We start from the raw sequence: 23,869 nt of genomic DNA, 5'->3' as shown, positions 1-23,869 counted from the left end.
TCAAACCCGACCTCAAATATCCCATTGCATAGTAACTTCAGTTTACGACACCTGAAATCGAAGAATGCAACAGAGAGAATCCTAGGAGCCAGTCTGGATGAACAATCTCACTTTAAATAACTACTAAGACTACAATAAATTTGCCTAAGCCAGCAAACAGCAGAACCGCCCAGACTAAATCTTATTTTTACAAAGAATGATGATGTAGCATGGAACATTATAGTGTGAAAGACACTTTTAAATTCGACAGGATGAGCTCGATGACACTAGAAGTATGATCCAGACACATAGCACTTCCAAGGAGGAAGAGAAGGTGCATATTAGACAGGGAGAGGTGCGCCCTCAAGAAACGAAGATGCGGATAACAGAGCTCCTTAAAGGTAGCAGACTACCTATAGAATGAAAGCATGACTAGCTGGAGAAATAGAAAACACTGAGCTGAAACTGGATGCATCATAAAGAGTCCAGGAGAGACAAAGGGAGCAAAAATTCATAAATACCTCTTCTCATAAGCAAAGTACAGTGCAAAAATATCTGGTATCGGGCCTTTGATTAAAGGAGATGGAACATACAATAACGACAACAAAGAAAGGAACAAAATACTCAGATCCCAATAAAAATCAGTGTTCAGTGAACCATTAATCATATGAGCAAAATGAGTTTTTCATGAACAAGACGCCAATCTCTGCAAACATATCCATAATCTCTGACATAAACCTAATTACACTTGACTTCGAAGAAGTCGGTGATTGTATACCCATACAGTCCATCCCGGGCCCTGACTCGTGGAACTTCATATTCATCAAGAATGGCTGAAGCCATTATCATGTGCTTTAAATATTCTACAGAGAAGGAACCTGGGCACTGGAGTCATCCCTTAGTCACTAAAAACCACTGATATGGCCCAACTGCACAAAGGTGGCAAAAACGAATTTAAAAACTATAGACCGCTAGTACTGAAGTCCCACATTATCAGGATTTTTGTAAGTATTTTAAGAAGTAAGACTTCTATTCACATGGACTCGAAGCAGTTGCACAACCCAGGTCAGTACGGGTTCACAACAGGTCGCTACTGCCTCTCGCAATTCCTAGACCTTCGCGACATGGTCTTGGATACACTAGAAGACAGGCAAAATGCAGTGTAGTATACACCGACTTTGCAAAAGCATTTGACAAGTTCCGCCATGGGGTAACTGCGCACAAAATGAAAATGAATGACTGAAAGGTGGGCAGATGGATATCTAACTTGCTAACTAGTAAAACCCAAAGAGTAGTAGAAAGAAGAGCAAAATCAAGGGCTGTATATAAATGGTATACAATACCAGCAAAATGATGAATTAGACACATGCAATATCTGTGTATCTTTATTTTGTAGACACTTCGTCATCCAGTTGCTTTATCAATATAATACATGGACATAATCTGAAATCTGTAAAAATATATACAGAAGACAGTGAGCACCATAGTCTTGAAGAATCTGAAGCGCAGGCAGGAAGATCGGCGCTTATGTACTGGAGTCAGATGAGATTGACCAACAGTTGAACCAGGAGTAGGCAAGAAGGTTGTGGAAATGTCCTTTGTACCTCTGAGCTTCAGATTCTTCAGGACTACAGTGCTCACCAGCTCCTAGGCTGAGGGACTGGTTACCTCATCTTTCACTGCCTTCTGTATATATTTCTACAGTCTTCAGATTATGTCCACGAATTATATTAATAAAAACCACTGGATGGGGAAACGTCTACAAAGTAAAAATACTCAGATATTGCACATATGCCTAATTCATAAAAAAACAAGGGCTACTGTAGTGTAGACCTCTGTTCCTCAAGGCACAGTACTCTCCTCATCGCTCTTTCTCATTCTCATATACGATATTGACAGGGACATGAACCATAGCTCCGTATCATCCTCTACAGAAAATACAAGAATCTGCATGACAGTGGCATTCACAGAAATCACAGTGAGCCTCCAAGCTGATATAAATCAGGTCTTCCAGTGGTTCTACTGAAAACAATTTGATGATAAATGAGGACAAATTTCATTTACTGTTACATAAGGCTCGAGGAAATGAAAACAAGATTGGAGTACAAGACAAACTCCAGTCATTCTGAGTAATAATGTCAGCTCACGCTCAGGGAGGTGTTGTGCAGGTGGTGAGGGAGGTGTGGTGCAGGAGCCACACCCACTGTTTACACACTGGGTGTGGTCAGGAATCACACCCACTGTATGTATATTTGGTGTGGTCAGGAGCCACACCCACTGTATATATACTGGGTGTGGTCAGGAGCCACACTCACTGTATATATACTGGGTGTGGTCAGGAGCCACACCCACTGTAAATACAATGATAAGCACAATTTTCCTGTATTTAACACTCACGAGAAAATAAATTTAGAAAGTTAACAGATATTTTGGTAATCTGTTTCACCAGTATAAAAATATCATTATTATCGTTCCTGTTGCTGCTGTTGTTTACTAAACGTAGTGAAGAGTTTTAATGTAGAGAGTGAAGCTCGGGTTAAGGTATGAAGGAGAGAGGGGATCACTTTCAAGTAAAAGTTGGCCTAAGACAGGGATTTGTGATGTCCTCACGGAGATAGGAGAGATAGGATTTTAAAGGAAGTGTTAGTTAGGGGGTTGGGGGAGGTGTGGGATTAAAAGATACAGAGTATAAGTTGTCATAGTTGTTCTTTCCTGATGACACATTTTTATGATTCTGAAGACAAGTTGCAACGATTGATGGAGGACTCTGGGAAGGAATGCAAACATAAGGAAATTGAAGGTGAACATAAGAAAGAGTAATGAGATGTGCGGAACAAAATATGTAGGTAGTGAAAGATTAGATATTAGAATGGAAGGCGGGAATATGAAGGATGTAAATGTGTTCAGATGTTTGGAAGTGAACACGTCGACAGATGAGTCTACGAAAGATGAGGTAAACCCTAGAATAGAAAAATGGGAAATAGGTGGGTGGTGCATCGAGGTATATGTGGAGTCAAAGAACATTGGAGGCAGAAACGGAAGCGTACCAAAGTATAGTGGTACCAACGTTGTTTTATGGGTGTGAATCATGAATTATACACATTGCAGCGACGAGGAGTCAGGAGGCGGTAGAGATGTCGTGTCTGAGGGCAATGTGTAGTGTGAATATTATGCAGAGAATTCGAAGCAAGGAAATTAGATGCAAGTGTGGGGTTATCAAATATATAATTTAGAGGACTGAGGAGGGATTTTAGAAGTGGTTTGGGTACTTAGTGTGGATGGAGCAAATACGATGACTAGGAGGGTGTATAAATCAGGGAAGGAGAGGAGGAGGGCTAAAGGTAGTCCCAGAAAGGGTTGAAGGGAGGGGAAAAAGGCTTTGGGTGTTAAGACATGAGGTTTTTGCAATCTGACGTGCTGCTGGAGTGTGACCAAGTTAACATTTATGTAGGGATTCAGGGGAAACCGGTTAGTCGGATTTCAGTCCTGCTGGTGGGAGGTACAGTGAAGGAGAGGTGGGGATGTTGTAGTTTGGAAAGTCATCTGAACAGTGACATAGGTGCTTCTGACGAGACTGTATGTTAGCAGTGATCAAGGTCTCAGGACCGAAACGTTTTCTGATAAATATGCCCTGGTAATTGCTCACATGTCTTTTTAAACCAGTTTGTGGGTATCAGTTACCAAGGTTTATACAAAGACTCTGACTGAATGTGTTAGTGCGTTTCCTCTTTGTTTGGTCACCCTGCCTCGGTGGGCGACGGCCGCTGTGTTAAAAAAAAAAAGCTCAGCAATCAACCATTTATATTACTAGTACGTACCCAAGTTCCTTCGTCAATGCACGTACCCGAGTTCCTTGGTCCGTGTACGAACACGAGTCACTGCTAACACTATCACCCCAAGATCAACAGTACGAACAGGGACCACCACAACAAAAGGAACACCACTAACAGCGACCACTACAACAGGAACACTACTAACAGTGGCCTACCACAACAATGGAAACACTGCTAACAGTGACAACAAGGATAACACTACTAACAGTGACAACAACATTCTCAATGACCATGTAATATATCAAGGATTACACAGTCACTCTCCATGACTACATAATCTACCAGAACATTCTCCAGACCCATGCACGCGCAAGGCGGTGATCTCAAAGGCGGCCAGGATGTTTTTGAACTACAGATAAGAGTGGCGTCATCTGCGTAGGCATGAGATGAAGGAATGTTCTTCAAGGTCTTCATGCAGTCCCGAGACAGCGCCCTGGGCTCCCCCTTCCCCTCGCTTCTCGGGCTGGCGCTAAGACTCGGCTCCCGTAATATAACTAAATGCCTTTCTCGCTCTGATGAAGGTATCCCCGAATTCCACAACCCCAGTCCCCAGTCCCCAGTCCCCAGTGCCTCAGTGTACAAGATTTGATAATGCAGTTGAATATTATCGTTGAAGATTTGAAAGAAATTTGAAGAGACATTTATCAGTCATCATATGGAAACTATATATCCAGATGTCTTCAATAAAATTTGTAAAATAAGGTATTTCATAGCCCAAATACAATTTGAACTTTTCAAAAAGACCGATATCCTACAATACATAAGCACATTATGCTTGAAGCCGCTCAGAAGTTGCATTATTAAGTAATCAGCTTGGAAGGAATGAAGCTAATTAAATGTGACACTCAGAAATGATTGCATTAAAAATAATATTTAAAATTTTCCAGTACCCAGCCCCCCCCTCAAAAAAAAATGGGACCTACACAGGCCAAAATCAATTCAAACTTTTCTCTCCAGGTAAGAGTGGCCAGGTTATAACAAAGTGCAGTAAGTAAGAAAGAAAGCTTAGTGTACAAAAGCTTAGTGTACAAAAGCTTAGTGTACAATACATTGGTCTTTATGGAACATTAATGAACATTAAGTTGATTTAACCCAAGATAACCAAATAAATCCAAGCACTGGCTTATTTCTCATCAGAAAAGACATTATTTCACAAAAATCAACTTGATTCATAAAATGGCGAAAGCACTAAAAAGTTTAAAGCCGACCAGAAGAAGCATTTTCCAGTTATTGCACAGAGTCCAACAAAATTTGTGCCTACACAACCTTTAACCCACGACACGTTCCATCCATTACATACAATGCATCAACCATTGAAGACTCATGCCGTTCACAATTGTTATAGTTTAATCAGAGGAAAGCAACAAACCCGCAGGGGCCATATAGTTCTTATGAGAATGGGAGGCATTCAGATTCGATCCAAGCTAGAAGTCCAGCTCCTTGCAATAAGCAAAAATAATACAATGCAATTTGGAGAATAAAAGTGGCAAAATGTCATCAACACACTACATTAAGTATACCAACCTTCTTCTAAGTAAGATACACAGATGTGGAAAGTCTGAAGGTGATCAGAGGCGTCTGTCTCCACCAGTCACACACAAACAAAATTTGGTAATGACCTGTGTTGTATTATGCAAAGGGCATCTGCGTATGCAAATGAGCCCATGATTCTTGCCTAAAATGCTTTCCACAAGAACTGCAAATTTGAAGCCGATCGAATAAGGTGTTCTCAAGTAATAGATGAAAAATTTGAGACAAAGTAAACGAGAATATTCTTGTAAATAATAATCAACTTTCCCTCGTTAAAGTCTAAAGCATCATAAAACCAGGTATTTTTATTGTTTGTATTTTCGCTTTTTTTATTATTTACATTCTATTTAAAATTATCTATAATCCTGTAAGAATTATTTTTTTTTATTTTGATAAAAAAACTCCAGTTTTATGAAAGATGCCAACAATATTGGCAACCTGGCATCCACACAACCATAATTAATGCATAAATATTTCCTATCCAGATTTAGGATTTGAAGTTCATCAGAAGAGACATTCACTAGTTATTACATGGGGAAACAATTTGTTTAATGAAAGTGGGAAAATTTAAATTTACGCATCTGAAAGTGAGTGTCAAACTGTGTTGTAAAACAGCCCATGAATGGTAAAAGTTTGAAGCCGATCAGAACAAGTATTCTCAGGTAATTGATCAGAATCCATTGATTCCAAGTTTTCTAACTACTGCTGTAAAATTTCAAATTTGTATCCGCTCAGACTAAACTTTTGGACTACTGTCCTTATTATACAATACATCATTAATAATATTTTGAAGCCAGTCAGAAAAAAAACCCATTCGTTAGTTATTGAATAAAAACATATGACTATTCAATAAAACTGTCAAATTCGGTGTTATGTGACTGAAGAGCCGCGGGAGTCGTGTGTCCAGGAACACCACCAACAACGATAACTTTAAGACATAGATTTTTCAAAGATTCCAATTTTTTATGTTATTTTACTACATCAACAAATTTGTCTCCAGGTAAAATGAACTTAATAGTTACTATCCTGATTCTAAGATGCATAACTATTAAAGATTGAAACTGATCTGAAGAGGTAAACTGAAAATTATTTAATGGGAATCAAAATTTTACACTAATTACATATTAAATGGTCAGATCTGCACCTACACATCTGAATTTCACTCTCCAGCATCGTTGAATATTTTGGTATCTTTATCTTGGACGTCTGAAGCTCTGCTACTGAGGATTTTGGAAGTTATCTGAGGCATTCCAAGAAGATGGAAATAGCTTCAGTACCTTTGGTCATAGAAAGCGTGAACATGCCAATTGTTCCAGGAATTTGGTCCTTGTTACCGTACACGAGTATTGAAAATTTGAAGCTGATTGGATAAAGTCTTCTATATTATGCGCGAAATAAAATCGAAAAGCTGGAGAAAAGAAATTCAAGGAACGTCCTATAGGTACCTCTCCAGAAATACGTAATTAACATTTTAAAGGTAAATTCGAGCCACGCAAGAAGATATGCAGCCCCTGGGGAAAAGGAAGGAAATCAGGTTTGAATTAAAGAAAAGCAGTGTGGTAACTTAGTTCTATTCAATACAAGACCTTCACAGGTGTTATAATATTCCCCTTTTAACTGAAGTGGCTTATAACAGTGTTATAGAAATACATCTTGCAGAACAAGATTATATTGAGAAAATGAATTTCTCCGTTAGAACTTTATAAATAAGAGTTAATAAAGCTCTCACAGAGGGCAACGTGGTAACAATAATAGTTACGGCAAGATGTGTGTTTTCTTATATATATATATATATATATATATATATATATATATATATATATATATATATATATATATATATATATATATATATATATTGATATGATTAGCCGTACAATGCCATTTAACTACGTTGGATAATAAACAAAGTCTACCTGGAGTGAACTAGCCGAAGAAGTACACAAGAGTGGTGTTGAGAGTAGGTCTGCCAGACGAGGTTGATGTGAGACTGTCATGACACAAGCAACACTCTCTCTGCAAACACTGCTCATTTTTGAGTCAACAAATGTCTGGTGCAGCGTCGTGAAGATAACCTCATCAGCTGCTGGCCAACTTTTCCCTCAAAACATACGATATTTCGCTCACCATCGCATTATCTTCAGATGATTTGATTATTAGCTAGAATATTTGATTCAAAATTTTCCTTTACAAATAGTTTTTGCCTCTTACCTTTCTTTATATTTCTTCCCTTTCTTAGATGCTATTATCCGCCTTCTTGTTTCATCAACTAGTACACACTGACTCCCTGGTGTCTCCCTGGTGTCTCCCTGGTGTCTCCCTGGTGTCTCCCTGGTGTCTCCCTGGTGTCTCCCTGGTGTCTCCCTGGTGTCTCCCCCGGGACAACAAGAATGTAAGTCGCTCCTGTGGACCACAACACACTGGAAAAAATAAACAAACTAGAAAACCATCTGCAGGACCTCCGCAATCCTCCTCTCACCCCTCCACCCTCACCCCTCCACCCCTCCACCCACCACCCTCACCCCTCCACCCTCACCCCTCCACCCCTCCACCCACCACCCTCACCCCTCCACCCTCACCCCTCCCACCTCACCCCTCACCCCTCCCCCCTCCACCCTCCCCCCTCCACCCTCCACCCTCACCCCTCCACCCTCACCCCTCCACCCACCACCCTCACCCCTCCACCCACCACCCTCACCCCTCCACCCTCACCCCTCCCACCACCACCCTCACCCCTCCACCCACCACCCTCACCCCTCCACCCTCACCCCTCCACCCACCACCCTCACCCCTCCACCCACCACCCTCACCCCTCCACCCTCACCCCTCCACCCACCACCCTCACCCCTCCACCCACCACCCTCACCCCTCCACCCACCACCCTCACCCCTCCACCCTCACCCCTCCACCCACCACCCTCACCCCTCCACCCACCACCCTCACCCCTCCACCCACCACCCTCACCCCTCCACCCACCACCCTCACCCCTCCACCCTCACCCCTCCCCCTCCACCCTCACCACCCCTCACCCCTCCACCCACCACCCTCACCCCTCCACCCACCACCCTCACCCCTCCACCCTCACCCCTCCACCCACCACCCTCACCCCTCCACCCACCACCCTCACCCCTCCACCCACCACCCTCACCCCTCCACCCACCACCCTCACCCCTCCACCCTCACCCCTCCACCCACCACCCTCACCCCTCCACCCACCACCCTCACCCCTCCACCCTCACCCCTCCACCCACCACCCTCACCCCTCCACCCACCACCCTCACCCCTCCACCCTCACCCCTCCACCCACCACCCTCACCCCTCCACCCTCACCCCTCCACCCCACCCCTCCACCCTCACCCCTCCACCCACCACCCTCACCCCCCACGGCACCCACCCTCACCCCTCCACCCACCACCCTCACCCCTCCACCCTCACCCCTCCACCCACCACCCTCACCCCTCCACCCTCACCCCTCCACCCACCACCCTCACCCCTCCACCCTCACCCCTCCACCCTCACCCCTCCACCCACCACCCTCACCCCTCCCCCCTCACCCCTCCACCCACCACCCTCACCCCTCCACCCTCACCCCTCCACCCCCACCCTCACCCCTCCACCCTCACCCCTCCACCCTCACCCCTCCACCCACCACCCTCACCCCTCCACCACCACCCCTCCACCCACCACCCTCACCCCTCCACCCTCACCCCTCCACCCACCACCCTCACCCCTCCACCCTCACCCCTCCACCCTCACCCCTCCACCCACCACCCTCACCCCTCCACCCTCACCCCTCCACCCACCACCCTCACCCCTCCACCACCACCCCTCCACCCACCACCCTCACCCCTCCACCCTCACCCCTCCACCCACCACCCTCACCCCTCCACCCTCACCCCTCCACCCACCACCCTCACCCCTCCACCACCACCCCTCCACCCACCACCCTCACCCCTCCACCACCACCCCTCCACCCACCACCCTCACCCCTCCACCACCACCCCTCCACCACCCTCACCCCTCCACCCTCACCCCTCCACCCACCACCCTCACCCCTCCACCACCACCCCTCCACCCACCACCCTCACCCCTCCACCACCACCCCTCCACCCACCACCCTCACCCCTCCACCACCACCCCTCCACCCACCACCCTCACCCCTCCACCCTCACCCCTCCACCCACCACCCTCACCCCTCCACCACCACCCCTCCACCCACCACCCTCACCCCTCCACCACCACCCCTCCACCCACCACCCTCACCCCTCCACCCCACCCCTCCACCCACCACCCTCACCCCTCCACCACCACCCCTCCACCCACCACCCTCACCCCTCCACCCTCACCCCTCCACCGACCACCCTCACCCCTCCACCCACCACCCTCACCCCCTCAACCCTCACCCCTCCACCCACCACCATCACCCCTCCACCCACTACCCTCACCCCTCCACACACTACCTTCATCCCTCCACCCACGGCACCACCCACTAACTTCACCCCTCCACCCACGGCACCACCCACCACCCACTACCTTCACCCCTCCACCCACGGCACCACCCACCACCCATTACCTTCACCCCTCCACCCACGGCATCACCCACCACCCACTACCTTCACCCCTCCACCCACGGCACCACCCACCATCTTCACCCCTCCACCCACGGCACCACCCTCTGCCTTCACCCCTCCACCCACGGCACCACCAGCCACCCACTATCTTCACCCCTCCACCCATTGCATCACCCTCCACCCATTACTTTCACCCCTCCACCCACAGCAGCACCTACCACACTACCTTCACCCCTCCACCCACTGCACCACCCACTACCTTAATCCCTCCACCCACGGCACCACTCACCACCCACTACCTTCACCCCTCCACCCACAGCATCACCCACAATCCACTACCTTCACTCCTCCACCCACGGCATCACCCACCACCCACTACCTTCTCCCCTCCACCCACGGCATCACCCACCACCCACTACCTTCACCCCCAACCACGGCACCATCCACCACTCACTAACTTCTCCCCTCCACCCACGGCACCACCCACTACCTTCACCTCTCCACCTACGGCATCACCCACTACCTTAACCTCTCCACCCACGGCACCACCCACCACCCACTACCTTCACCCCTCCACCCACGGCATCACCCACCACCCACTATCTTCACCCCTCCACCCACAGCATCACCCATCACCCACTACCTTCACCCATCCACCCACGGCATCACCCACCACCTTCACCCCCACCCACGGCACCACCCACCACCCACTAACATCACCCCTCCACCCACGGCACCACCCACCACCCACTACCTTAACCTCTCCACCCACGGCACCACCCACTACCTTCACCTCTCCACCCACGGCACCACCCACCACTCACTACCTTCACCTCTCCACCCACGGCATCACCCACCACCAACTACCTTCACCCCTCCACCCACGGCACCACCCACTACCTTCACCCCTCCACCCACGGCACCACCCACCACCTTCACCCCTCGACCCACTGCACCACCCACCACCCTCACCCCTCCACCCACTGCACCACCCACCACCTTCACTCCTCCACCCACGGCATCACCCACCACACACTACCTTCACCCCTCCACTCACGGCTCCACCCACTACCTTCACCCCTCCACCCAATGCACCACCCACCACCCTCACCCCTCCACCCACTGCACCACCCACCACCTTCTCTCCTCCACCCACGGCATCACCCACCACACACTACCTTCACCCACGGCACCACCCACCACCCATTACCTTCAACCCTCCACCCACGGCATCACCCACCACCCACTACCTTCACCCCTCCACCCACGGCACCACCCACTACCTTCACCCCTCCACCCACGGCACCACCCACTACCTTCACCCCTCCACCCAATGCACCACACACCACCCTCACCCCTCCACCCACTGTACCACCCTCGCCCTTCCATCCGCTATACCACCCTGCACTCTCGCTCCTTCACCACCCTCGCCCCTCCACCCACTACACCAACGCTCCTCCATCCATCATGGACCGGGCCGCGGGGGCGTTGATCCCCGGAATAACCTCCAGGTAACCTCCAGGTAACCATCCACTGCACCACCTCGCGCCTTCACCCACTCCACCGCCCATAACCCTCGCCCCTCCACCCACTGCAGTACCCTCGCTCCTCCTCCCACTACCATCACTGCCCAACACACCACCCTCGTCTACCTCCCCCTACAATGCTACTCCACCCACCCAACCATCACACTCACTACAAACTAACCCCCATCTACCCCTTCCCCATCCAATATACTTCTAGCCCTGCCCAGCCCCCTACTCTCCCGCCCACCATGCCCCCTTCCACCACACCCTCACCCACCATGCCCTCCATGCACCACGCTCCCGTTCACCACGCCCCGTCCACCACATCCTCATCCACCACGCCCACGCCTCGTCCACCACGCCGACGTCCACGACACGTTATGACCGTCACTGCCGCCTGGCGCGACTGGTTGATGTGATCTCAGTGTGTGCACGCGCGTCAGAGGTGCCCTCCCTCCCGGCCCCGTCCACCTAACATCACACTCCCAGATAAAGAGATGAATCTGGAGATACTCAAACCCATGTTTAATGGTATGTACAGTGGTCCGGGTGAACACTAACTTCTACAACAGGGAGGGGAAGATGCTTGGGAGGGTAAAGTGTGCCTGTGAGGGGAGGGGAGGAAGGGGCGTCTGAAAAGGAAATGGGGTGGATGTATTTTACTGGTGTGTTTATATTTCGTGTCTTGGTCTGTTTCGTAAGACTGTGCGACTGTCAGTCACTATCTCACCCTCTACAACTCTTTTTCTATATGTTTATATTACTGCTTCTCACTATCTAGCCCATTTCTCATTTTACTGTCAAGGTAAGTTCCATTACAAGACAGCTCTGAAGCTGAAGAAATTCTTCCTTACATTCCTATACTTCATCTGTGTCTTCAGCTTTCACCTATGTCCCCTTGATCTAGGTTATCCTAATCTGTCTTTATCTGCCCATTAGATTCCCATTAAGATTTCATTCGTCATAATCCTTCAACCTCTCCTAATAGTGCATTTTTCTCAGTTCTTGTACTAGCCTGGTTGCGAACCTTTGAATCTTCTCGAGCTTGTTCAGTGGTAGGCAGCACTCACTGACTGCTACCTGATCCAAAGGAGCACTCTGCCTTATAGCTTTGCCTGTTCCTAAAATTTATGTGCTAATGTCCAGTGTGGTAGTGTATTAAATGCTTACTTGCAGTCCAAGAAGGTGAAATTTAACCAGCCCTGTCTTTCTTGTTTTATCTATGTGACTATCACAGAATTCCAAGTACCCCAATATATTATCCTTTACTATCTTCTTCAGAACTTTTGACAGGATGCTTGTTAGAGATATCGACTTGTAGTTCAGTGCCTCTTGTGTGTTCCCCCTTTTTTAAATATGAAGATAACTTTTCCCTTTTCAATTTTCTGTCACTTATCCTGATTGAGTTAAACAGTGGTTCTGTTCCTTCTCTTAGCACCCATGGACATTTATTGATCTTATCGAGTGCTTTTGTTACATCAAGTTCATCCAGTGATTTCCTCACTTTTGTTGTGCTGATGCTTTCTAGCACCTGTTGATCTTGTCTGACTACAGTGCCCTCCGGCAGCTCTTAACTTTCTTCTGTAAGGACTTCTATGAATCTATGAAGGTCCTCCCACATTTATATGCACTTCATCGATACCTTAGTAATCTTCAGTCTTATCGCTTGTTCACTCACAGTTGTCTTTTTTTCGTATGTGGATATAGAGTAACTCTGCTTCTGTGTTAGCCATTAATGCTGTATAATTTTCAAACTATCTTTCAGCTTCCCTTCTTATTGTTGTTTCCTGCCTCTCGTGCTTATTTCCCAGTTTCCCGCAGTTTTCTTTTGCTCTGTATTTCTTTGCAGCTGTCTTGTTCCTTTCCCTGGCCCTCTCTGCATGTCTGATATACCTATGAGCTTTCTCTCTTTTTTTTAATTCCAACTCCATTGGCTCCAACCTTTCGTGTACAATATGTCCTCCAGTTCCCTTTCTCATTATATTTTTCTCAGAAAGTTTCTCATTCTGTTATAGTCTCCTCAACCTGTAATCCCATTTTTGTTTCTTACTTTCTCCAATTCTTCTCTATTTCCATTTCCACCAGGTGCTCGAAACTGTGTACCTATGAACGCTGGCACCTAGGGGCTCTCTATAGGTCATTTCATCTACGTAATATTCATTTTGTGTAAATAACAGGTAGAATCCTGCTGGCTCATCTTCTTTCCTCTTGTTTCATTTATAAGATGTCTCAGATGATTCTTCATTACTCTTAGTATAAGTTTCATTCATCGTTTCTGATCCTTCACGGAGGTCTCCGTTTTCCCAGTCAATCTCCTTGTGAATGAAGTCTCCTAGTACTAGCAGTTTAGCATTGCTTCATCTTGCTGTCTCCGCCACTGTCTCCAGTATGTTCACTTAACCCTTATCATGCTTCTCCTTTGGCCTCCAGTTGTTTGATGGTGGATTATATATCACTGCAAGTATTACTTTTGTCTCTACGGACATTACAATACTTGTTACATAATCCCTGAAATCCGCTGTTTTCGGGTATCCTAGTTCCCCAAATCTCCGGTGGTTTCTGATTAACAGTGGTACTTCTTAGTTTTCCATTTCTTTTCTTATTATTTGATAGCTCTCTGGAATATCACATTTCTTATTATTTCTGAGAATTATACCTCTGTAATTGCTGTAATATCATAACTTGCCTTTCCTTTGCTTTCTCCCCATTATGATATACCTGATATGACAAGCATTGATTAAGTGGAGTGTAAGTGGTGTGGCAGTTAGTTTACCGTGCACCCAATATCCATTTAGTGATGCGGGTTATTTGCGTAACATGTGTATTCACAAAAGGCCTAGAAACTAATACCCAAAAGAGTTAGCAGGATTACATCTGGATTTAAGTTTACAGCTTTTCTTATCTGATGCAAGAAAATCTGAGATATTTGCTCAAAATATCTGGTATATTATTTTAATTACAAAGATACTGATACCTGGACATATCATATATACTGTCCTATCTTTATACTATACTCCTCAATAAGTTTTCCAGAAAGTGACCATAAGGCTGATCACGTCATGGAATCTTGGTTCACAGGACATCTACATAATCTTCTTCTTGGGTATTACTACTATTACCACTAACCCATCCCGTGAGTATGACCTACTTCCACTGGGGAATCCCGCCTACTAGTGACTATGCTCTCGTCTGCTACCCGTCCCTTTCCACCTGACGCCAGTATATAAGTCCCAGCTTTCTTGCCTGTGGTCCAGAATCTTCACGACTACGGTGCTCTTCACACCAACTCCAAGGCTGAGGGACTGATAACGTCATCTTTTGTATATAGTTCTTCTGTCTTTCAATCATATCCTTGAATTTGCGTTGATAAAGCCACTGTATGGCGAAACGTCTACAATAAAGATACCCAGATGTTGCACATGTGTCTAATTTTCATCTTGTCGGTATTGTATACCATTCATATGCAGTTTGTATTTAGTTTGATCATCTTTCCATCTGCCAAATTGCCAGAGACATACACAAATAACCTGCACATAGGAGAGACAAACTTACGACGATGCTTCAGTTCGACTTGGACCATTTACAAAGTTACACTAACACGAGAGTGAGGAGGCCAGAAAATATACAGGCGAGGGAGAACAAGGACGGGACCAAGAGCGGTAGAAAAAGTAGTGGTAAGAAGTGGAAGCAGAAGTAGAAGAAAATGTTAGATACAGTAGTAGTAAAAGTAGGGACAGATAAAGATAAGAAATAGCACTGCAGGAGAGCTAAGGGCCAAAAACACAGGGAGGAAGAATACAGGACAGAATACACTTAGGCAGAAGAGAGAAAAACAAAGAAAGGATAAAGAAGAAATAGGAAAAGAGAAAGGTAGGGAAAGGAGGAGAGGGAAGAATCAGGTCAAGTCACGAGTGTTCTGAAGCTTGGAGCATTTGACAATGTTACGAGAAAGGAAGGCATCTACAGACGCAAAGCCAGGATTAAGAGACATATGAGGAAAGTTGTGTTATTGAAGCTTCCCTTATACACACCTCCAGAAATTCTCTGAGTCGTTCTGACACTCGGGCTGCGGCTTGTGCGGGACAAGAGAGGTAGCAGCAGCAGCAGCAGCAGCAGCAGAAGCAGCATCAGCAGCAGTCAAAGGCCAAGAAAGAGGAGCACTGCAGGAGAGCTAAGGGCCCACAAGGGGTAGGAACAAAAACACAATTCATTGATTACGTCATCATTCTTTTCCACTAATTCAGAATTTAGTGAATTATTTCTGAATTGAACTCTTGTTTGGGAGTGTTTCTTTGCTGCTTCTCTTAGCCAGGCACACTTACCAGTAAGTAGGTTGTTATTTGGGAAGTTAAATTTAACTGACTCACGAAATCGTAATGACACGATTGCAAACAAACTCTCTGACCGCGGGTTCAATCCCGCCCGTGGTATGGTTTTTTTTAAGTTAAATTTAACACAAACATTCCTTGAGAAAAGGCTCATCGCACCCTGTGTATACCCAGGTTGTTCAGTGTCACATGGTATACGAATCATGTGAGTCTAGCTTCAATGATGATGATTAAGAAAAAGAATCTTAAACCAATATTAGAAAAAGGGTTAGCTGAGGTGGAGTCCACTAATATCAGAGATAACATTACAAATGACCCGCCCCCACCCTGCCAGCACCACCACCCTACCAGCACCACCACCCTGCCGGCACCGCCACCCTGCCTGGACCACCACCCTGCCTGCACCACCACCCTGCCTGCACCACCACCCTGCCTGCACCACCACCCTACCTGCACCACCACCCTGCCTGCACCCAACCCAACCAGGGATCTCCTTGCTAGAATTTCTGATCAACTACACAATGAGGGTTAAACGAGAGTAATGACTTTTTCCCAGTGCAGGAAAATTAAGAGAAAACCTGCGCCCCACTTGGTCTACATTATGACTTCTAGCACAGCTAAACAACAAGGAAACAACCTTCTTGTGTTATTCCTTGTTGCAATGTGTAGCTAGGAAGGTATATAAAGCTGAGCTCAGCATATTACTTTGTGCGGACGACGAACTGGCGGACACTGGGCAGGGCGACAATCTGGGTTGAATTCAGACATCAGCACGTGAACAAGTCACAAATCTCACACTGAGAACTGAGAAAATAATGACTTTGTGCGGTAAACTCTGAAATACTATTAAACTCCACTAGGAAAACTAGTGTTAAGAAACACCAGTGTATAATCGGCGGTATAATCCAGATAAAGTGTAAAAGTTTGTGTCACAATATGCATTCAGGTGTTATGAACAAAGGGACAAGATATCACCCTATCGCGTAACGAATGAGCAAAGTGACTCCCTATCAACGAGTGAGAACATAACGCATTTGTAGCAGCCTACTCAAGACATAGATACCAGGATATACTTCCCCTAGCACAAACTAGGGGAAATTGGGTCAGTCACAATACCCAGGTAAGCTCAGTCACACCCACATCTTACGTTAACTGCAGCTGATAGGTAGAAGCGCGGGTGATTAACCCAAAACCAAGTGAGTACCACTACGCATTTCAGATAAGTGAAATGCTGAGATATGCGCTCCTTTGGGGCAAACTGTATGAATAACTCACCTGTTAATCAACAGCCCCTGTGGAAACTGAGACAGCACCGTGAAGGGATTTCCAGGGAGCGGCTGCTGGAAATTGTGCTGTTAAAAGATAAAGATAAGTAACGTCTTATGCTTATTAGCATGCAGGAAAGTGTACTCATCTAGCCAGTTCTCCACACACCACCACCCTGCCTGCACCACCACCTTGCCTGCACCACCACCCTGCCTGCACCACCACCCTGCCTGCACCACCACCCTGCCTGCACCACCACCCTGCCTGCACCACCACCCTGCCTGCACCACCACCCTGCCTGCACCACCACCCTGCCTGCACCACCACCCTGCCTGCACCACCACCCTGCCTGCACCACCACCTTGCCTGCACCTCCACCCTGCCTGCACCACCACCCTGCCTGCACCACCACCCTGCCTGCACCACCACCCTGCCTGCACCACCACCTTGCCTGCACCACCACCCTGCCTGCACCATCACCCTGCCTGCACCACCACCTTGCCTGCACCACCAAACTGCCTGCTCCACCACCCTGCCTGCACCACAACCCTACCTGCACCACCACCCTGCCTGCACCACCACCCTGCCTGCACCACCACCTTGCCTGCGCCACCACCCTACCTGCACCACAACCCTGCCTGCACCACCACCCTGCCTGCACCACCACCTTGCCTGCACCACCACCCTGCCTGCACCACCACCCTGCCTGCACCACCACCCTGCCTGCACCACCACCCTGCCTGCACCACCACCCTGCCTGCACCACCACCTTGCCTGCTCCACCACCCTGCCTGCACCACCACCCTGCCTGCACCACCATCTTGCCTGCACCACCACCCTGCCTTCACCACCACCCTGCCTGCACCACAACCCTACCTGCACCACCACCTTGCCTGCACCACCACCCTGCCTGCACCACCACCCTGCCTGCACCACCACCCTGCCTGCACCACCACCCTGCCTGCACCACCACCTTGCCTGCACCACCACCCTGCCTGCACCACCACCCTGCCTGCACCACCACCTTGCCTGCACCACCACCCTGCCTTCACCACCACCCTGCCTTCACCACCACCCTGCCTTCACCACAACCCTACCTGCACCACCACCTTGCCTGCACCACCACCCTGCCTGCACCACCACCCTGCCTGCACCACCACCCTGATTGCACCACCACCCTGCCTGCACCACCACAAATAATGAGGACCTGATAAGAGACATAAGAATATCAAAAACAACTAATTCTGATCACAACCTAATCGAAGTCCAGACGTACATGCATAGGGGTCCTGATCAGCAGAATGCATGTACCTGTGAAGGTGTCTTCACAAAATACAACTTCAACAACAAGAACATCAACTGGGACCAGGTAAACCATGTCCTAAACGAAACATGTTGGGAAGATGTCTTTATTAAATGACATGGATCCAAACCAGTGCCTTGAAAGGATCAACTTCCTGGTAGCCGAAGCATGTTCTAGGCATATTCCCCTAAGAAAGAAGAAGAGCAGGAGTAAACCGGAGAGAAAAAGACGCTCCCTCTACAGAAGACGACGAAGAGTCACTGAGCTCCTCAGGAGTGCTAGAACATCTGATACACGAAAGGAGGCGATGAACAGGGAAGTGGAAACTATCGAACTTAAGCTAAATGACTCTTTACAGGAACCAGGAGAGGCAGGAGGAGCTTAAAGCTATTAGTGAAATTGAAAGAAATTCAAAATATTTCTTTTCATATGCCAAAAACAAGGCAAATACCACATCTAGTATCAGACAGGATGGGACTTACACAGATGACAACAAGGAAATGAGTGAAATATTGAAATCCCAGTACGGCTCTGTGTTTAGTGAACCACTAATCGGTCTGAGGATCGACGACCCAAATGATTTCTTCATGAATGAGCCTCAAAACTCCATAAATGTATGCCAGATTTCCGACATTACCCTAACTCCGATAGATTTCGAAAAAGCCATTGACAACATGCCTATGCACTCAGCCCCGGGCCCAGACTCGTGGAACTCTGTTTTCATTCAGAACTGCAAGAAACCCCTCTCGCATGCCCTAAGTACACTATGGAGGAGGAGCTTGGACATGGGTGAAATTCCACAGTCACTTAAAACAACGAATATAGCCCCACTCCATAAAGGTGGCAGCAAAGCATTAGCTAAGAACTATAGACCAATAGCTCTGACGTCCCACATCATAAAAATCTTTGAAAGAGTGCTAAGAAGCAGGATTGCAAATCACCTGGATTCCCAAAATCTGCACAATCCAGGGCAACATGGGTTCAGGGCAGGTCGCTCCTGCCTCTCACAACTACTGGATCACTATGACATGGCCTTGGATGCACTGGAAGAAAATCAGAATGCAGATGTAATATACACAGACTTTGCAAAAGGATTTGACAAATGCGATCATGGCGTAATAGCCCATAAAATACGTGCTAAAGGAATAACTGGGAAAGTGGGGAGATGGATCTTCAACTTCCTAACAAATCGAACACAAAGAGTAGTGGTCAACAGAGTTAAATCGGAGGCTGCCATAGTGAAGAGCTCTGTTCCACAAGGCACAGTACTCGCCCCCATCTTATTCCTTATCCTCATATCAGACATAAACAGAGATATACGCCACAGCACCGTATCATCCTTTGCGGATGATACTAGGATCTGCATGAGGCTGTCATCTGCTGAGGACGCGGTTAATCTCCAAGAAGATATAAACAAAGTTTTCCAATGGGCAACTGTAAACAATATGATGTTCAATGAGGACAAATTCCAACTACTCCGTTATGGAAAACTGGAGGAGATAATAACTAGAACAGAGTATACTACTGACTCCGGCCATACAATAGAGCAGAAAACTAATGTAAGGGACCTGGGAGTAGTAATGTCTGAGGATCTCACTTTCAAGGATCACAACAGTGCCACGATCGCACGTGCAAAGAAAATGATAGGATGGATAATGAGAACTTTCAAAACGAGAGATGCCAAGCCCATGATGATCCTTTTCAAATCACTTGTTCTCTCTAGGCTGGAATACTGCTGTACATTAACATCTCCATTCAAAGCAGGTGAAATCGCAGATCTAGAGAGTGTACAGAGATCCTTTACTGCACGTATAAGTTCTGTCAAGCACCTCAACTACTGGGAACGCTTGGAAGCACTTGACTTGTACTCGTTGGAACACAGGAGGGAGAGATATATCATAATCTACACTTGGAAAATCTTGGAAGGAATGGTCCCAAATCTGCACACAGAAATCACTCCCTACGAAAGTAAAAGACTGGGCAGGCGATGCAAAATGCCCCCAATAAAAAGTAGGGGCGCCATTGGTACACTAAGGGAAAACACCATAAGTGTCCGGGGCCCAAAACTGTTTAACAGCCTCCCATCAAGCATTAGGGGAATTGCCAATAAACCCCTGGCTGCCTTCAAGAGAGAGCTGGACAGATACCTAAAGTCAGTGCCGGATCAGCCGGGCTGTGGCTCGTACGTTGGACTGCGTGCGGCCAGCAGTAACAGCCTAGTTGATCAGGCCCTGATCCATCGGGAGGCCTGGTCATGGACCGGGCCGCGGGGGCGTTGATCCCCGGAATAACCTCCAGGTAACCTCCAGGTAACCCTGCCTGCACCACCACCTTGCCTGCACCACCACCCTGCCTGCACCACAACCCTGCCTGCACCACCACCCTGCCTACACCACCACCCTGCCTGCACCACCACCCTGATTGCACCACCACCTTGCCTGCACCACCACCCTGCCTGCACCACCACCCTGCCTGCACCACCACCCTGCCTGCACCACCACCCTGATTGCACCACCACCCTGCCTGCACCACCACCCTGCCTGCACCACCACCTTGCCTGCACCACCACCCTGCCTGCACCACCACCCTGCCTGCACCATCACCCTGCCTGCACCACCACCCTGCCTGCGCCACTACACTGCCTGCGCCACTACACTGCCTGCACCACTATCCTGCCTGCACCACTACACTGCCTGCACCACCACCCTGCCTGCACCACCACCCTGCCTGCACCACCACCCTGCCTGCACCACCACCCTGCCTGCACCACCACCCTGCCTGCACCACCACCCTGATTGCACCACCACCCTGCCTGCACCACCACCCTGCCTGCACCACCACCTTGCCTACACCACCACCCTGCCTGCACCACCACCCTGCCTGCACCATCACCCTGCCTGCACCACCACCCTGCCTGCGCCACTACACTGCCTGCGCCACTACACTGCCTGCACCACTATCCTGCCTGCACCACTACACTGCCTGCGCCACTACCCTGCCTGCACCACCACCCTGCCTGCACCACCACCCTGCCTGCACCACCACCCTGCCTGCACCACTACCCTGCCTGCGCCACTACCCAGCTTGCACCACTACCCAGCTTTCACCACTACACTGCTTGCACCACTACACTGCTTGCACCACTACACTGCTTGCACCACTACACTGCTTGCACTCCTACCCTGCCTACTCCACTGCTCTACTTGATTCACTGCTCTACTTGATTCACTGCTCTGTCTGCTCTACTGCTTTGCTTGCTCCGCCTGCTCCTCTGTTCTGCTTGCTTCACTATTCTGCTTCACTGCTCTGCTTGTTCCACTGCTCTGTCTGCTTCACTGCTCTGTCTGCTTCACTGCTCTGCTTGTTCCATTGCTCTGTCTGCTTCACTGCTCTGCTTGCTCCACTGTTCTGCTTGCTTCACTGCTCTGTTCCACTGCTCTGCCTGCTCCTCTGTTCGTTTGCTCCTCTGCTCTGTCTACTCCACTGCTCTGCTCCACTGCTCTGGTAGCTCTGCCTGCTCCTTTGCTCTGCTTGCTCCTCTGCTTTGCTTGCTTCACTGCTCTATCTGCTCCTCTGCTCTGCTTGCTTCACTGCTCTGTCTGCTCCACTGCTCTACTTGCTCTGCCTGCTCCTCTGCTCTCTGATTGCTTCTCTGCTCTGCTTGCTTCACTGCTCTGTTCCACTGCTCTGCCTGCTCCACTGCTCTGCTTGCTCTGCCTGTTCCTCTGTTCTCTGCTTGCTCCTCTGCTCTGCTTGCTTCACTGCTCTGTTCCACTGCTCTGCTCTACTCCCCCTGCCTGCACTACTGCTCCGTCTTCTCCACTCCCCCTTTCTGCTCCACTGCTCTGTCTGCTTCACTGCTCTGTCTGCTCCACTCCCCCTGCCTGCACTACTGCTCTGTCTCTACCACTCCCCCTGTCTGCACTACTGCTCTGTCTGCTTCACTGCTCTGTCTGCTCCTCTCCCCCTGCCTGCACTACTGCTCTGTCTGCTCTACTCCCCCTGCCTGTACTACTGACCTGTCTGCTCTACTCCCCCTGCACTACTGCCCTGTCTGCTCTACTCCCCCTGCCTGTACTGCTGCCCTGTCTGCTCTACTCCCCCTGCCTGTACTACTGACCTGTCTGCTCTACTCCCCCTGCACTACTGCTCTGTCTGCTCTACTCCCCCTGCCTGCACTACTGCTCTGTCTGCTCCACTCCCCCTGCCTGCACTACTGACCTGTCTGCTCTACTACCCCTGCACCACTGCTCTGCTCCACTCCCCCTGCCTGCACTACTGCCCTGTCTGCTCTACTCCACCTGTACTACTGACCTGTCTGCTCTGCTACCCCTGCACCACTGCTCTGCTCCACTCCCCCTGCCTGCACTATTGCCCTGTCTGCTCTACTGCCGTCTTCTCCCTTCCTCACTGGACAGAAATGTTATGAAGTACTCGGGATCTGTTTATGACTTAATAAATCATTCTGAACGAAACATTGTAGATAAAAGATCACTTTATACTGTGTCTGTCTGTCTGTCCATCGCTGGATCCCTCAACCTCCATTACAACTCTCTTATTCTTCACTACTGCTGGTGTCAACATCAAATATATTAAGAGCAAGTCACGGAAATAAGTAGCATTTCTGTGGATAAAGGAATAAATCAAAGAGTCAAAAGTGGGGGTGTTAAATGTCACCTTTTTATTAATATTGTGTTGTCAAGTGACACTTATGATCCCCCCAGAGCGCCTCCCCGCTGCCAGGCGCACGACGCTAAGTAAACAAAAACATACCAGTCTATGAATGACTTTCACCCTCCACATACATCTTTAATGAAGTTCTTGGCAGTTTGGTTGACACATAGATGATAAACTAAGTATGTGGTCGGCCTTATGGCCACTTGAACACTATGGTCTTGATTGTCCACTTATTGGGGAATACAGAGATGGATAGCATAATAATCTAGATACCAGATAACTTAAGGAAATATTTTAAATTTGTTTACGGCAGATGAGACAAAATGTAAATATAAATCCAGATGTGTTCCTTTAACCTTCTTTTGGGACCCCAGTTCCTAGGTTCTTCATGTATCTACTAATATCTGTAATTACTTGAACTATTGTTGCTTCATTAACAAAAGGAAAATAGTGAAATATACGTAAGAATAATTTTGATGCATTATTGTTTTATATTTTGTTGCAGAATTAATTTAAAAATTACTAAAAATTTAAGAAACTAGCTTATAATATCTAAGAAATTCAGCAACTTTTTTTCACTGATTTCTTGGAGCTGTTAAGAGGTTACCTGGAGGTTATTCCATGACCAGGCCTCCCGATGGATCAGGGCCTGATCAACTAGGCTGTTACTGCTGGCCGCACGCAGTCCAACGTACGAGCCACAGCCCGGCTGATCCGGCACTAACTTTAGGTATCTGTCCAGCTCTCTCTTGAAGGCAGCCAGGGGTTTATTGGCAATTCCCCTAATGCTTGATGGGAGGCTGTTGAACAGTCTTGGGCCCCGGACACTTATGGTGTTTTCCCTTAGTCTACCAAT

At 48.2% G+C, this 23,869-nt stretch overlaps 1 protein-coding gene across 1 annotated transcript in view; it reads right to left on the bottom strand.

Annotated features, from left to right (window-relative positions):
• LOC128684221 (carboxypeptidase N subunit 2-like) overlaps positions 1–15,557 on the bottom strand; it is a 115,112-nt gene extending 99,555 nt beyond the window's left edge. The window contains exons 1-2 of the mRNA XM_053770390.2: positions 15,471–15,557; positions 7,554–7,762 (exon numbers count right to left, since the gene is read on the bottom strand). The gene's annotated coding sequence lies outside the window, so the exon portion shown is untranslated. The remainder of the gene's footprint in view (positions 1–7,553; positions 7,763–15,470) is intronic.
• Positions 15,558–23,869: the final 8,312 nt, after the last annotated feature.

The sequence above is a fragment of the Cherax quadricarinatus genome, chromosome 2 (genome assembly GCF_038502225.1).
Source record: "Cherax quadricarinatus isolate ZL_2023a chromosome 2, ASM3850222v1, whole genome shotgun sequence".
Lineage (NCBI taxonomy): Eukaryota > Metazoa > Arthropoda > Malacostraca > Decapoda > Parastacidae > Cherax > Cherax quadricarinatus.
Note: the sequence above shows the minus strand (reverse complement) of the source record. Positions and strands in the feature narration are given on the sequence as shown.